We start from the raw sequence: 16,303 nt of genomic DNA, 5'->3' as shown, positions 1-16,303 counted from the left end.
TCACCACCAGAGTTTTTGAACATTTTTTAGGGATAGTTTGGCAGTTGGGAAGTGATTTTAACCTAAAAAATTAATAGGAGTGACTTCATTTTTACCCTAAACTGTATAGGTAAACCCTGCTATTATCATATGTACAGATATATTTTACAAATATGACATAACAGGTATCATTTTATAATTATTAAATCTGTGATTCTTTTCTCTTTTCCCAAGATGGTATGGCCGAAGAAGACTACATATATACAATTTCCTATGGTCTTGTTCTTTGAGGTTTTGGATATATTGCTTAGATCAATAAACATGCGTTTATGAAAGATTTTGTGATTCTTTATGATTCATACATTTTTTTCTTCTTTTCTAGCCTGTATCATTAATATGTTTTAAAGATTCTGCTCAAAAATTCATCTGTGAACTGGGGATGTAACTCTGGTAGAGCACTTGCTTAGCACACGCTAGGCTCTGCACATGGTCATTCGATTACTTGTTTAACTTTGGTGCTTTGGCCCATACTTTATATTATATGTCTTCTTTTGTTTTTTTAAGACAGAGTCTCACTACCTAGTCCAGGCTGACCTTGAACTCTCAATCTTCCTGCATCTGCTTCCTGAACACTATGATTATAGGCACTATGTCTGGCCACAAAGTAATTTCTTAAATCTGGTCCCCAAGGCATAGTCATATATAAAATATTGAAATATTTAATTACATTAATATTAAAACCTTCTTTGCGAAAAAGATGCCATAAAAGAAATAAAAGCTACCAATTAAGAGGATATTTACAACTTATTTATATGAGATAGATTGCATTTCTGGTCCCCATTCTTCTCACTCTCAGTATCTATGCCCTTTACCATGTGAATTTGCAACTCCTTCCAATAAAGGTGGAGTGTATTTCCCTGCTCCTGTAGTGTTAGACTTGGCCATGTGACTTCCTTTGCCCATTGGAATGAAGGTAGAAAAGTCAGAGTGCCAATTTGAAGAATTAAGAGGCCCCCTATGTTTCTTTTTGCCTTTCTTGTATTTCTCTCATTGCATGAGAAGTATATGCTTCAGGTACTTGTTCAAGGGGGAGAGAAAAACATAGAGCAGATCTGGCTCTCAAAATTATAGCTTGGTGCAATCCCAGCCAGGTGCATCTTGGCTGAATTAGCCAATCTGAAAATTTCTAAGACAATAAATTTTGTGTTATGCCACTGAATTTTAGGATCATTTGTTATGTAACATTGTGGAAATAGCTGACTGATAGACCATTTTAAAAATGATTTAGGGCTGGGGAGTGGCTCAGTTGGAGAGCATTTGCTTAGAATGTATGAAGCCCCAGGTTTAATCCCTAACATCACACACACACACACACACACACACACACACACACCCCAGAGGTAGTATAAAATATTACAAAGAAATTAATAAAGAAAAGATAAACAATCAAAGAAGGACACAATCTAATAGGGCCAATAATATGTGAAAAGGTAATTCGTAGAAAAGTGGAATGACTAATATATAAATGAAGAAATTCTTAGGTTGCTTCACTAATTGTTGAGTAAATACAAATTCAAACAAAAAGGGATATCTTATTGTATCCATTAGATTGGTTAAAGTTAATGTCTAGTAATAGCATAGAAACCATATTAAGGGGAAGAAAATAGAATTTTCATATACATAGAATGTTCAAAGGAGGGTGTGCTAGATGAAGAGAAACATATGAAACAGAGAGTGGATATTTTCAAGGAATATTACAGAGAATTACATTTAAGACCTATAGGGAATTCTAGAAATCAATAAGGAAAAAGGCAGACTAGGAGAAAAATAAGGTAAGACTATAAGTATGCAATTTATGGAAAGGATACTTCAATGTTTGGCTAACCAATATAAAAAGAGACCACCAACTACACTGGAAATCAGAAGTACAAATTAAGCTGGGTGCTGGTGGCTCATGCCTGTAATCCTAGCTACTCAGGAAGCAGAGATCAGGAGGATTGTGGTTTGAAGCCAGTCTGGGCAAATAGTTCTTGAGACCCTGTCTTGAGAAAACCTGTCACAAAAAAGGGCTGGTGGAGTGGCTCAAGATGAAGGCCCTGAGTTCAAGCCCCAGTACCAAAATCAAAAACAAACCCCCAAAATCAAACCAAAACAAAATCAAATTAAAACAACAACCTGCTTTGCACCTCCCATCTTGGCAGTGGTTAAAATGTCATGCAATGTCCTGTGATGTGGAGGTGGGGACATATGTACCCACATGCTCTGCAGGTGATATTTTTTGGAGACCAACTTGGCAATATTTATTAAAACTGAAGTATTACTTGCATTCTAACCCAGAAATTATACTTCTGAATCATGTTAGTTTTCTAGGGCTGTCATAACCAAATACCACAGGGTGGGTGGCTTAAACAGCAGGAATTTTTCCTCATGGTTCTGGAAGCTAGAATTAAGGTAAGAGACTAAACGTCATCTTATACCACTATGTTTTAGGGTGTTTTATTATATACTGGTATTTTAAAAATGGCTCATTAATTGGATCAATGATATGTGAAAAAGCAATTCACATAAAAGAAAACTGAAATAACCAATAAATAAATGCAAAGATGCTTAGTTTTCTTTACTGGTATTTAATAAGATCAAGGTATTGGCAGGTTTGACTTCTCCTGTGGCCTCTTTTCTAAGCGTTGAGATGGCTACCTTCCTTACACAGGCTTCCCTGTCTCTGGGAGTAATCTCCTCTTCTTACAAGGACACCAATCAGATTGAACCATCTTCTTTTTTAGCTTGAAGAGCATCGTACTGTAGTGAGAAGAAAGAAGCAACAAGGGTCATGTTAAGTATATTTGACTCCATTTTTATAGGGAGAACAAAAGCTTTACCTTTTGTTCTCTGAGACATCTGCTGACATCTCATTGACCAGAAGTCTGTTACATGCCATCCAATTGCAAAGAATGCTGGGAAATCAAGTGCCCTGCTACCATAGCAGAAAAAGCCAAGGAAAAGCAAGGCAGAGTTTATGTGCTGAGTGGGCAAATGTGCGGTATTTAGCACATCTGTAAAGATCAACGTGGATAAACTGCAAAAGCAATGTTGAGTAAGAGGAAAAGAAAGAGAAGTAAAGAGATTGGATATGCAAAACTGTTTGTGTAAATTAAAAAATCCTGTAATCCCAGCTACTTGAAGATGGAGATAGGAGGAATGTGATTTGAAGCCAGCTTGGGCAAAGCATGGTTCAAATGATAGAGCATTTGCTTAGCAAGTGTGAGGCCCTGAGTTTAATTCCCTGTACCACACACACATACACACAAATCCATGCACATATAGAGCTATATATACACATTACTGTAGAGATCTATATCACATGTAGAAAAGTTATGGCACACATTAATACTTTAAGAAGCAAGTTGAACCTGTATGCTCATTCCTGCAATCCCAGCTGCCTGAGAGGCAGAGATGAAGGGATCACAGTAAGAGGCCAGAATAGGCAAAAGTTAGACAGACTCTATCTCAACAAAAAAACCTCTGCTTGGTGGTTCAGGCCTGTCATCTTGACTATGCGGGAAGTATAAGTAGGTGGACTACAATCCAAGACAGCCTGGGCAAAAATGTGAAATCCTACCTTAAAACAAAAAGAACGAAGGCAAAAGGGATGTGGTTCAAGGGGGAGAGCACTTGCCTAGCAAGTACAAGGATCTGAGTTCAAACCTCACTACCACCACCAAAAAAAGAAAGAAAAAGATTGAAGAATGGAACTGAGAATGGGGGCAGGAGGGATACAGAATATAACAAGAAAGAAATAAGACAAAGCTGGATGTTCACAGACTAGTTCCACTAGTGTGCCTTGAACTGAGGAGGTTGGTTGATTGTATCAATTTAACCCTGTGTACCCAACATCCAGGTGTGTGTGTGGGTCACTCAGACTGTTGGGCAGACTCACCTTTTGGAGTTGAAGAAATGTGATTCATTTCAGGGTGTTGTAGTACTTGACTATAATTCCAACACTCAGGAGGCTGAGGCAGGAGAATCATGAGTTTATGGTCAGCCTGGGCACGGATAGACCCTCTCTCAATAAAATCAAAACAGCTACAGCAACAACAAAAACAAAGCAAGCAACAACAACAAAGAAACAACGTGATTCATTGTGCTCACGACTGGATTTAATTATTTTACCTTTTTCTTTGATGAGCTGCTTTCTTTTGAATATAACTGAAGGCCTGATAAGAATGATGTTATAGTTTAAATTTAGTGACTATGGCTTTTTTTTTTTGATCAATTTAGAGATATTATGATTTTTTCAAAATTGATTTTTTTGCTTTTGTGCATGTATTTCTTTTGCTTTTTTAATGCAAAATCAATAGACTTGACTTTTAGAGAGTCAACAGGGACACAAATAAACATTGCTACTTGGTAGTGAAATCCATCACTCTCCAGTTTTCTGTTATTATCTTTAGAAACAGAGAGTGTGGGAGAAAGGATTTCCTTCCTCTTTCTCTAATATAGCCTCAGCAACTGAGTGGCTCTCTGCTCTGGAATGAAGCAGGTTGGCTCAACTCCATGAGTCTTATGTGGGAACAAGACACAGATGTTTCTATTTTTTAACCTACTGTCATTCTTTTGTTTTTAGCTCAGTAGTCTATCCTTTAACTGTCCATACCCAGTCTTTAAAAAACATACGCAATTAATTTATTAATAGGTGTTAGTGTGTCTCTCATCCTCTCTAAAGTGCTTGTACTTTAGGGTTATGTTTCCTAGTGTTCTAATTATAAATTATTATCTTGAATAGGGTAGATCACTTCCCTTGGTGATACAGATTTCATTTGCTAAATAGAAATGTGTGAACCTAATGATTCTTTATCCATATTTAAGTCAGATAGACAATCAATTTATTATTTTTCACAGTAGCTATGTAAAATTTTACTTGGAAAAGCAGAATACCACAAAAAGAAAAAAAAATCTTTCTATACAATAGCAATAATTGATAAATGAATTGTTTGGCACTGTAATTAGCAGTGTAGTTTTATAAGTAAGTTTATAAGTAATTACTTTCATAGAGGCTTAGCAGGTGTTATTTCATAACATGAAGAAAGCAGAGCATATGGTGATCATTTTAGACAAGGCCAAGGAGGGTAAAGATTGAATTTGAATCCACTTTTTCTTGGGTTCCTTACTACTTTTTTTTATGGCACTTCTTTCCCTTCAGATATTTGCTTTTCAAAGAAACTTTGGCTGCCTTTTCTCCCTCTATGATGTGTTTTGGGAAAGTCCATCTACTGTCATGGACTAGGATGTAACATGGGTGAATGATTACCATATCTTTACCTCTAAGCTGGATGCTGGATGGTTTTCTCCTTAGATCCTGAATTCTACATTTCCAGCTGCCTGTAGGACATAACTCATTCACACAAACCATTGCATGTCACACTCACCACACCTAAAGTATGCCAGAGTCAGAGCTTGCTCTAGACTTGCTCATTCTGAGAATATTACCTGCTAGGAGCCTATTGCAATAGTTTATGGAAGTGGTAAGTTCTTTGGAAAATAAAGTGAAATATATGTATGTTTATATAAAATGTATTGAAAATTCAAATAGAACATAAAATACATGAAGGCTTTTTTACTAAAAGTAAAAAAGGAGCATTTTAATTATCTGTTCATTAGTTAGACTCTCTTCCCTCCTAAGCATTATCAAAAAAAGTTTTTTTAGCCACAAATAAAACTGAGATTAACAAGCTCTTGGGTTGGAAGCATGGCTCAAGCAGTAGAGCACGAAGCCCTGTGTTGAAACCCCAGTACTGCCAAACAAACGAGTAAACAAAAACAAAATAAAAAAAGTGTTTTAAATGTAGGTTCTTAAGACAAAGCAGGGAGAGGGGGGGTGGGGGGTGGGGACCAAAATCTGAGCTGGTGTCAGGAACCAACTCAGTCTTGAAAAGTAACATGGAATTAAGTGGTTAGATGAAAACAGAAAAATATTAGTTGTTCTAAAATGTGAGGCTGATTGGCAAAAAGGATAAGGAAATCACTGATAAGACTATTTGATTTTCTTCGGGATGCTTTTCCCGTAAGTTAATTTGAGAAATAATTTTAAGTATTTTATAGCACGGAGAATATGTCAGTTTAGAAAAGGAAAGATATAACATTTTATAAAGGAATCAGCAACAGTTGGAGGCATATTATACTTTGTTTCCAAATGTAAAATATGATTTTAACCTAGCTATCATTAGTTATTATCCGGGGAAAGAAACTATTATATTCAGATATGAGAAATGATTTTGTAGAACAGTCTTTCAATGAAGACCCAAAACTTGCTTTCATTATCAGAAGTACAATCCCTTTTAATAGAGCAGGAAGAAACTATCATTTCCTATTTTGAATGACAATTGGGAAAGAGAATAATTATTTCTTCTTTGGAAAATTCACTATCACGAAAGATGTACAGTTAGTGGCAACTCTAGGAGTGTGAAAATAGAGATAGCTCTTTAGGAGTGCTTTATTTTTATTTTAACTTTTTTGTAGTGCTGTAATCAAACCTAGGGTCTTGGTTGTGCAAGACAAGTGCTCTACTACTGGGGTAACAGCCCTTGTTTTTATGAGACAGGGTCTCCCTACTTAGCCCAGGCTGACCTCAAACTTGTTATCCTCCTGCCTGTACCTCCTGAGTACTGAGATTACAGGCATGCACTACCAAGCCAGTTTTATTTTTTTATTTTTATCACAATTAACTTAGTAAACTTGATTGATGTGATGTAATACTTTCAGAGAAACATAGAAAATCTTTATCTTCAGGCAAGATAAATTTGTAATACTCAATGATTTTAGCTAATTAGATAGTAAAATATTTATTTTTAAAGTAAAGCAGACAAATTGAAATTTATGCCTTTCCAAACCGAGTGAGTGCTCATTTGTAAAATAAAGAACCTGTAGATTGCATGAGAAATTTGTTAGTTATAACCCTGCATGCTGGTGAGAAATACACTAATGTTGTAATAATAGGAACTATATCTTTAAAATTAGCCAGTAACTTGTGATGTGTAATGGATAATTAGTAATAATTAAACAGTAATTAGAAAATGTAAGTTAAACAGACTGCAAATGTCATATGTAATTTGGGGAGAGATTATTTCATAGTTGAGTTCTGCTTGCTTCAGAATTTGTTTCATGTTTTCTAATGGGACATGGAATTTTTAAAAATTGGTATTATTAACTGTATACAGTAAGGGATTTCATGATGACATTTCCATATACATGCATACAGTATACTTCACTCATGTTCACCCCCCCATCTCTCTCTTTTATCTCCTTCCCCCTCCCTTTTATATTTTTTGAGATGGGGTCTGGCTATTAGTCCAGGCTGCCCTCAGACTCGTGATCCTCTTGCTTCAGCCTCCTGAGTGCTGGGGATATAGGCGTATGCCACCATGACTGATGGGGATTAGAATCTTTATGTAGGATTTTTGTTTGTTTGGTTTTTGTCCCAGGAAAATTTAGAGTTGTGGAAAGTCTTTCCGATGGATGGTTGAACCAGTTTTGTTACTTCTTTGCCTTCTAGTGCTGTCTTTCTTAGGATACGTCTGATGGAACAGATAAAGAGAGAAATAATGGTAACTTGTCACAGATGAGAAACATTAAACTCTGAACAGAGCTCTTTAAGTCAAATTTTTATGGGAAAAATAAGATGGGATACTTGTAACCATATTTGCTAAGGAAAGTCAAGATGGTGTGTCAGTTCCTACTTGAAGTATGAAAATATGTCATTGAGTGTAATACTTTGGCTATCTAGAATCCAATGACACCCTCAACTGGCTAACTGAGGGACTACAGTAAAAATGCCCTGTAGGACTCGTATTAATTAAAGAATTATTGTAAAATAATACAAGAAGAATTAAAAATGTGAAAAATTAGGCCACAGTATTGATTAAATAGTTTACAAAGTACAAGTAATGTGGTAGTACCCGTAATTGGAATTGCCTAATATTTTGGTCTGTCTTAACTTTGAAAACATGGTTAAACACTAGGAGAAGAATGCATTGATCTCTTTGCCTCTACCTCTAATAACAATTCTGATTAATTCAAGATACTTAAATTACTTTTATTACTTATTCTTTTTTTTAATTACTTATTCTTAAATTATGGCTGTAAGATCTTCTGGATCTTCTGGTATATACCTAAAGGTGAGATAAGTACTATCTTCCTCCGGGTATCCTGATTGAATTTCTGTTAAAAATAATTGGAATATTCTTAAGTAATATAGATGTTTGATACTTTCAAGGAACTATCATATAGCATACCTATTTTAATCTTTTTATTTCTACTTGTATAAATTTTCAAAGCCATTTTAGAATTTACAGTGTTTTAGATATATAATGTGTATGAAAGTTGTATTTAAAATTTGATTCTGGATAATTTTTCATCATTGTATTGCAAACTTGAAAACAGAATTTCACATATGATTCTGCTATTTGATGCTGTCCTTTAATGTCATGTTGCTTTAAGAGCACCCCTCCCCCCGTCTTGCTTGAGCTACTGTGTCCTGTCAGTCATAGAGAAATACACTAGGGTGCTTGTCAGGCTGTTTGCTTACAGATGCATCATAAGCCAAATTGTGAACCACAAGAGTGGTACTGAATTTCTAAACACAAGAAATTGCTTAGACAGTTGGTTTAGTATCTAATACTCTGTCCTGCAGTGGGTGAGTGAAGTGTCAAACTTTTAAAAATCAAACTTTGCTATAATGCAAATCCTAATAATTATAGATTGTGTTTCATTAGATAATAACTTTGGGAAAAATGAAGGGACTTTCTATAGTACGGGATAAACAGAAGCTATGCTGTGCAGTTATTACTTTTGTAACTTATTTTCTTTTGGTAACATTAAACTCCATACTACTTTATGAAAAGTCCAGTTTTAAATGTTTACTGTTCTGAGTAGATCAGCAGACATTTCATATTTTGCTAAAAATGTGATCCTCAAACATATTTTTTTCTTTCATGACAACTCAGGCTGATGCGATGGAGCTGAGACTCAATTCTGCTATTTGAGTGTTTATTGGTGGTTTTAAAATAGCACTCAAACAAATTCTCACATGCCAGTGTCTAAGCTCCAGTGGTCTTACATGAGAGAGCATTTAAAAATTCCTGCTTGTAACTGAGCGATGACAATTTGAGTAACTGTATGTAAGGCACTGGAAGCTTTACCTTCTTTTGACATAAAGTTGGGCAATGAGCGGGCTCTTTATTTGTACAAAAATTTTATTTTTATTATGGGCCTCTAAACTTGAGTTGTGTATGGATGTTTTCCCTATATTATTTGTATGCAGTACTAAATATTGTAAAAGAGAGAACTGATAAAACAAGAAAGGGAATCTCATGGATTTTGATACTTTTATGCTCGATATGATAGAGAACAGGCAAGAAGCAATAAAGAGGTAGAGTTTTAATGCTTTACCTAGGGTAAATGAGAAGAGATTGCTTTTGCAGGTACATGGAAATATTTATTTATTCCTTGCCTTGTTCTAGAAAGGATTTAAGGTGATTTACAAGGCTACATGAAATTCAAGATAGGATAAATTAAACATGGAGTGAAAGAAAAAAGAAAAATAAGTGTGTGGGTATAAAACAGAATCCAGAATAAAAAAAGAACCAGAAGCATTTCTCAACTATAGCTCCATGTCTTACAGAAGAGAAAAAATAGGGTTATAGAATTCTTATGGGAGAGTTTCATGCAAAACAGCTGCCTCTTTACCTTGGTGGCTAGAAATTGTGTTGGATTGTGAATATTAAGTACGCTGTAAACATCATTGTGTTTTGGTGGAAAAAAGTGGAGTACTGATGCCCTTTTAACTCATAAATTGATTAATGTGGCATAAATGTGGCTCCAAGTTTTCTAGGAGTAGAAAAGATTAGTCCATTACTCAATTCAGAAGGAAGACTACAGAGGCTTGTTTTTTTTGGAAACAAACAGGAGTTATCTAAATGATGTCAAATATCTGCTTATTAGAACAAATATAATCAAGCCAATGTTTAAAATAAATAAATTTAGTAATTTTGTGTGAATTTATAAATGCAAAGTTCTAGTATTTTTTTCTATTAGATTGTTATAAATGTAGTTTACTTTCCTTCTTTTATACTCTTTCAATCAGCAATGAATTAACTTGAATTTTAACTTCTGCTAGGTTGAGATGATCTGGATTAACTTTATGGGGTACAAAGTTGTTGATAGGAGGAAGGAATTCAGACACAGGGCTTCCTAATATACTTTGATCTTCAAATGCTCACAAAAACACCTACTGCACTGAGAACTTTGAGCTCTCTGCCTTTTCTCATAATATACTAAACTTGGCCTATGTAAATGAACCGGTGAGCTTAGAAACTCATTGCTGCTACACAAAATAGCATTGTAAAATGGTAGCAGTTAATTTTTCCCCAAGGATCTTTATTGCTGTCTTCAGATATGAACACAGTGAGCCAGGGACAATCATTTGCTATATTTAAAGTTCCATCGTTAGAAAATAAGACCAGAAAGACATGATCTTTTTTTTTTTAAGCAAGTACAAATGGACCAGAGGTGTGGCTCAAGTGGTAGAGCACCTGCTTTGTAAGCATGAAGCCCTGAGTTCAAACCCCAGTCCCACACACACACATACACACAAAGCCATAAAAAAGCAGTACATAAGTCCTCAAAGTTTGTTTGTGTGGTTTTTTGCAAGAAAAAATTACAAATCAAGTAGGTAGCACCTCACTGATTAGGTATAGGGGATGACATTGAGGATAATCTGGACACAGATTTGCAGCCTAGGAAGCAAATATTAAGTTGAGTCAGGCTTGCATACCAAATAAATTGAGTGATGTATCAGAGGGGTCAAGATGCTTAAGAAAAGCTAATTAGTTTGTGAAAACAGTAATTCAGAGAATCTAGTGAAATCCATGGAAAGAACTTATAAAGTCAATGGATATCAGTAGAAATTTGTAGTTATATGGTAAATGAAAAAACCTAGAAATATTTTCTGTGTCACTGGGGGTCAGAGATGAACAGAAAAGTTTTTTTTTTTCTTCTAGTGTTTGGGATCTAACTTAGGGCCTTAGACATATTAGGCAAGTCTCGACTACTGAGCTACACCCCCATCCCAGAAAAGACACTTTAGAAGTGAAATTTCTTATGAAACAATTTATATATATATATTAAATTCACCCTTTTAAAGTTTACAGTTTCATATATGACATGCAAGTCATACCGCTACCACCTCTACCACAATTCAACGGAATCTTCTCATCATCCTGAAAACTTTCTTGAGCCCCTCTAAGGTCATTGTACTCCATCAGCCTTCTGACAACTACTGACCAGTTTTTGTCTCTATATTGCCCTTTCAAGAATGTCCTGTAATTGGAATCATATAGTATGTACTTACTTATATATGCTTTTGAAGCTCATTCATGTTGATGTCTATATCAATAGATCATTCTTTTTTTCTTGTGTAACATGTGATGATGGCATGATTGTATCACAAATTGTTTATTTATTTGCCTGTTGATGAAAATTTGAGTTTTTAGTTTTTGAGGTCTCTGTATTTTTATTTCTGTATCTATACTACACTTTCATTTCTCTTGGATAAATACTAAGGAGTGGAATTGTTGAGTAATAGGGTGAGTATATGCTTAACTTTATAAGAAACAGCCTGTTGTCTAAAGTGGCTGTGCCAGTTTGCATTTTCACTAGCCAGGTGTGAGATTTCTATATTTGTCTCATCTCTGCTAGCTTGTGTATGACAAGTCTGTTTAATTTTAGCTATTCTAGAAGATATGTAATAGTAGATATTGTAGCTTTTACATTTCTCTAGTGATGCTTATCTGCCATCTGTGTATCTTCTTTTATGAACTTTTTTTTCAATTTTTTTCTCATTTAAAAATTGAGTTGTGTCCTAAGGTTTCCTAGATACAAGTCCTTACACACACACACACACACACACACACACACACACACACACACACACCCACATATATGTAATTTTTTTTTGGTGGTACTGGAGTTTGAACTCAGGGCCTACACCTTGAGTCACTCCACCAGCCCTTTTTTGTGATGGGTTTTTTCAAGATAGGGTCTTGTGAACTATTTGCCCAGCTGGCTTTGAACCACGATCCTCCTGATCTTTGCCTGCTGAGTAGCTAGGATTACAGGCCTGAGTCACAGGCAATATATGGGTTTTAAAATACTTTATAGCTGTTTATGCTTTGCCTTTTCATTTTCTTAACCATATATGCATCATTAAAAAAGCAAAAGTTTAAAATTTTAATAAAATCCAGTTTATTAATTTTTTTTTGCTGTATGGATCATGCTTTTGGTATTGTATCTAAGAAACCTGTCTTACATACTGATTGATGTCCATAACTCAGCACCATTTGTTGAGAGGACCATCTTCTCTCCATTAAGTTCCTTTTGCACTCTTCTGAAAGTCAGTTATCTGTATTAGTTTTATATCGGTATTGTACTATTGCTGTTACACCCACTATCATATCAAATGTACCAAGACTATCACTATTTTACCTGATAAAATCATCACTAGCTCCTTAATATTTTCAAAGGGTCTTTGACAGATTTTAAAAGTTTACGAAAAGACTTTCATGATTGCATTTTGAAACCAGAATCTAAGACCCACACAGTTTATGTGGTTGTTATGCTTTTAAAATATCTTTTATTTATTTATTTATTTTTTCATTTTTCTTTTATTATTCATATGTGCATACAAGGCTTGGTTCATTTCTCCCCCCTGACCCCACCCCCTCCCTTACCACCCACTCCACCCCCTCCCGCTCCCCCCCCTCAATACCCAGCAGAAACTATTTTGCCCTTATCTCTAATTAAAATATCTTTTAATCTGTAATAATTTCCCTCCCTCTCCACATTGTCTATTAATTGAAGAACTCAGGGTATATGGTATTATTTCACACATTTGGGATTTGGAGGATTGCAGCCTCTTGGTGTCGCTTAAGGTATTTCTCCTTTCAACGAACTGGTAATTAGACATAGACAAAGCTTGATTAGATTTAGGTTCAAGTCTTTCAGCAAGAATGCCTGATGGATGATGTAGTATTCTTCCTATTGCACCCCATCAAGGTTGGAGGGTCTAGCTTGTCTTTTAGTGATGCTAAGACTGATCAGTTGGTTTAGGTTTTGTAAGTGTGACTTTCATTAATCATTCACCTAATGATTTTAGTTGCTTTGACAATCATTTTTTCTACTTATTATTATATTAAAGATTATAAGTAGTGATTTTTTAGTCATTCTATAATTCTTTATTAGCTCTTAATGTTTGGAGTTGTTCTATAAATAACTCTTCTCCCTTTTATTATTTTATTACTGTAAAGTATGGTCATACCAGAAACATCAGGAAAGTACTTATTTCTCAGTATTAGTCAATTTTCAGAAAATAGGATGATATTCTGGCAATTTTGAAAGTTGACCAGTGGGTTTTTATTTTTGAACTAATTTTAACATATTGGCTATATTCTGATCTATTGTAATCTCTATTCTTTTTAATGTTTGGTTTTTCCTGGTTTTAAGCTATTAAGAATTTTTTAGCTCATGAGTTTTTGACAAAATGCTATTGGGATTTACTTTCTAGCACAAAAAGTTCAAGGATCATTTTGTATAGTTCCTATCTCCTGCACAAAGCCCAACCTAGAAGGAAAATAGAAGCTTAGTTCCTTTTATTGGGAGATAGTAGTCAGGGAGCACAGCCTATGCACTAGGATTGTCATTGCTGTCCTTGACGAAGTTTTGTCAACAGAACTAAGAAACAGGTACTTTTAAAAGATGGGGAATATAGGATTATAGGTTTTAATTTAAAATTTCTAATTTCATATTTGTATTTATTTTTCTTATGTTAAAAATCTTGTTTTCTAGTAACATGAATATTATTATTTGGTGGGTATTTGTGTGTACACATGAATGGGTGAACATTCATAAATTCTAAGAATACTAAGTGTGGTTTATGCATATTTTAATATTCTTGTTATCCTAGTGGTTATTCCTCTATGAATTTAAGTCAAAATACCATATTTTTTGAAGTCACTTGGAAGTCATTATGTGGCTATGCAGTTAACTTGAACCATGACTAGTTTATTTTCTTTTATTTGATTTTTATTTTTTGGATTGATTCATGAATTAGTTGTTTTCAATGATTTAAAACAGTTATATAGGTTCAAAGTCAAAACTCTAAAAGTAGGTACATTCAGAGAAGTCTGGCATTCTTCTCTGTCTCTTTAATCTTTCCTTTTTCCTAATGATAACCATTTTCACTTATTTTCTGTTTATCTTTTATGGTTTCTTTTCAAAAATATAAGCAAGAATTCAAACATATTTGTAATACTGCCTTTCTTATGTAAAGAAAGAGAGTATATCCCTTCCCTTCCTCTCTCCTCCCCTTTCTTCTCCTCTTCCTTTCCCCTTTCTTTTCTTTTCCTTTCCTTCCCTTCTTCCCCTCCCTCTCCTTTCCCCCCTCTCTTCCTTACTCTCTGTTTCTCTCTCAACAAAAATTGCTGCATTGAATTGTCATGGACACATATCACTTTTGTTTTCATATTTGCTGTAGATTTCTAGAAGTAGAATTGCTGGCTCAAATGGCAAATACATATATATGTACAGATATTTATTCAAGATTGGGGATGTAGCTCAGTTGTAGAGCACTTGCATAGCAAGTGCAAGGTCCATGGCTCATTTCTCAGCACCTCAATAAAGCAAAAAACTTCTTTTGACAGATACATATCCACGTGTTGTCCATAGGGAAAACATTTTACATATTCACAACAATGTATAGAGTGTCTGATTCTCTACAATCTTATAAACTTGGTTATCAATGTTTTGGTGCTTTCCAATTGGAAAGATGAGTATCTCAGTGTACTTTTAATTTACATTTCTTTTATTATGAATGAGGTTGGGCCTGGACTGTAGATAAAGTTTTGTGAATCAGGGGTTTTAAGTAGAATTCAAACTCTAGGATGATGTTGTTCTGAGAGAGCAATGTAATGAGAACAGATTGCAGAATTTAAAAGATTAAACCTAGGGTAACTCCTTTACTTAGAAGAAGGAAGATAGTAACAGCCCAGCAGAAGATTCTGGGAAAGAAAGGGTGAAGAGTAAAGGAGAAGCATGAGAGTGGTGTATTGAAGCTTGGGAACCATTTCCTAGAGTGAGATACTTAGCATGTGGTATAACAGTCAAATAAGGTTACCAGGCAAATTAACCATGGATCCTGGAGAAACTTTAAAAGGGTATTGGTGATCAGTGAACTTGAATGGTTAGATTTGAATGTTCTGGCATAGACTTTAAAAAACTCTCTTTAAGAAGTATGAAAGAAAAGAGGATGCAAGGAAAGGGTAAAGGAGGGTGAATATGGTGGGAATATTATGTACTCATGTATGAAAATGGAAAAACGAGACCTGTTGAAACTGTTCTTGGAATGAGGCCAGAGGGGAGAAAGGAGAATGATAGAGGGGATGAATTCAACTAAGATAAATTATAAGAACTTTGGTAAGTGTCACAATGTACCCCCAGTACAATAATTAAAAAAAAAGATTAAAAAACCCAGAAATTAGAAATCAAATCAAGGGCGACTGGGGAAATATAGCCCAAAGAATTTGCAAAGATCTTAGGGAAGGTGAACGAGTGAAGGACTTTGCTCAGGGTGTGAATGGGGTAAAGCAGATGGCCCACATATGGAACTCCTAGTTAACAAAACTCAAAGAGTTTGTTTTGTTATAGTTTTCATAGAGATTTTATATCACGCTTTTGTAATGAAACTGTATTAATAAAAAACCAAAAAATCAAAATAAAAATCTATTCCAAAAGCATAAAAAAAAGTATGAAAGAATGAAAAACCAGGATACAGAGGAAGCTGAAGTTCTCAAAAGTTACAAACTACCAGTTTTCCCCAGAGTATTTACTGATGTATGGAAAAGTGGATATGTGTTTTCAGGGTCTTTGATCTCTCTTTATTCCAGTAAGTAGGCTCTTATTGTAGCTATTCAGAGAACAAAGAAGTAGAATTTTTTTTTCTTTTGTGCTTCAAATTGAGGTTAACAAGAATTCCACTTCCTTTACCATTCTTTTTTTGTGCCTTTTAAAAATACCAGACCTTAGGAGAATTCACACACATTTGAACTGTCTTTCAATATTATGGAGTGGGGTAGACACATACATAGGCTCACTGGATTTGCAGCAACAAAAGCCACTGTCACTTTTAAGAGTATACGGAGGGCAGGCACGTTACTTCTACCCTGGTTGCTTAAACCTGATGCCTTGTGGCTGAAGGTCATTCTTCTGAGTGATTCAA

The 16,303-nt window shown here is 34.9% G+C and overlaps 1 protein-coding gene across 2 annotated transcripts in view; it reads left to right on the top strand.

The window, feature by feature from the left end:
* Ctnna3 (catenin alpha 3) overlaps nucleotides 1-16,303 on the top strand; it is a 1,740,232-nt gene that overhangs the window by 21,264 nt on the left and 1,702,665 nt on the right. The window contains exon 1 of one of the 2 annotated variants that reach the window (XM_074078976.1): nucleotides 8,564-8,668. The exons of the other annotated variant lie outside the window; for it this stretch is intronic. The gene's annotated coding sequence lies outside the window, so the exon portion shown is untranslated. Of the gene's footprint in view, nucleotides 1-8,563; nucleotides 8,669-16,303 lie in introns of those variants that run through there. 2 annotated transcript variants of the gene reach the window in all.

This window comes from Castor canadensis, chromosome 7 (genome assembly GCF_047511655.1).
Source record: "Castor canadensis chromosome 7, mCasCan1.hap1v2, whole genome shotgun sequence".
Lineage (NCBI taxonomy): Eukaryota > Metazoa > Chordata > Mammalia > Rodentia > Castoridae > Castor > Castor canadensis.
The sequence above is the reverse complement of the archived record's forward strand: the minus strand, read 5'-3'. Positions and strand labels throughout refer to the sequence as shown.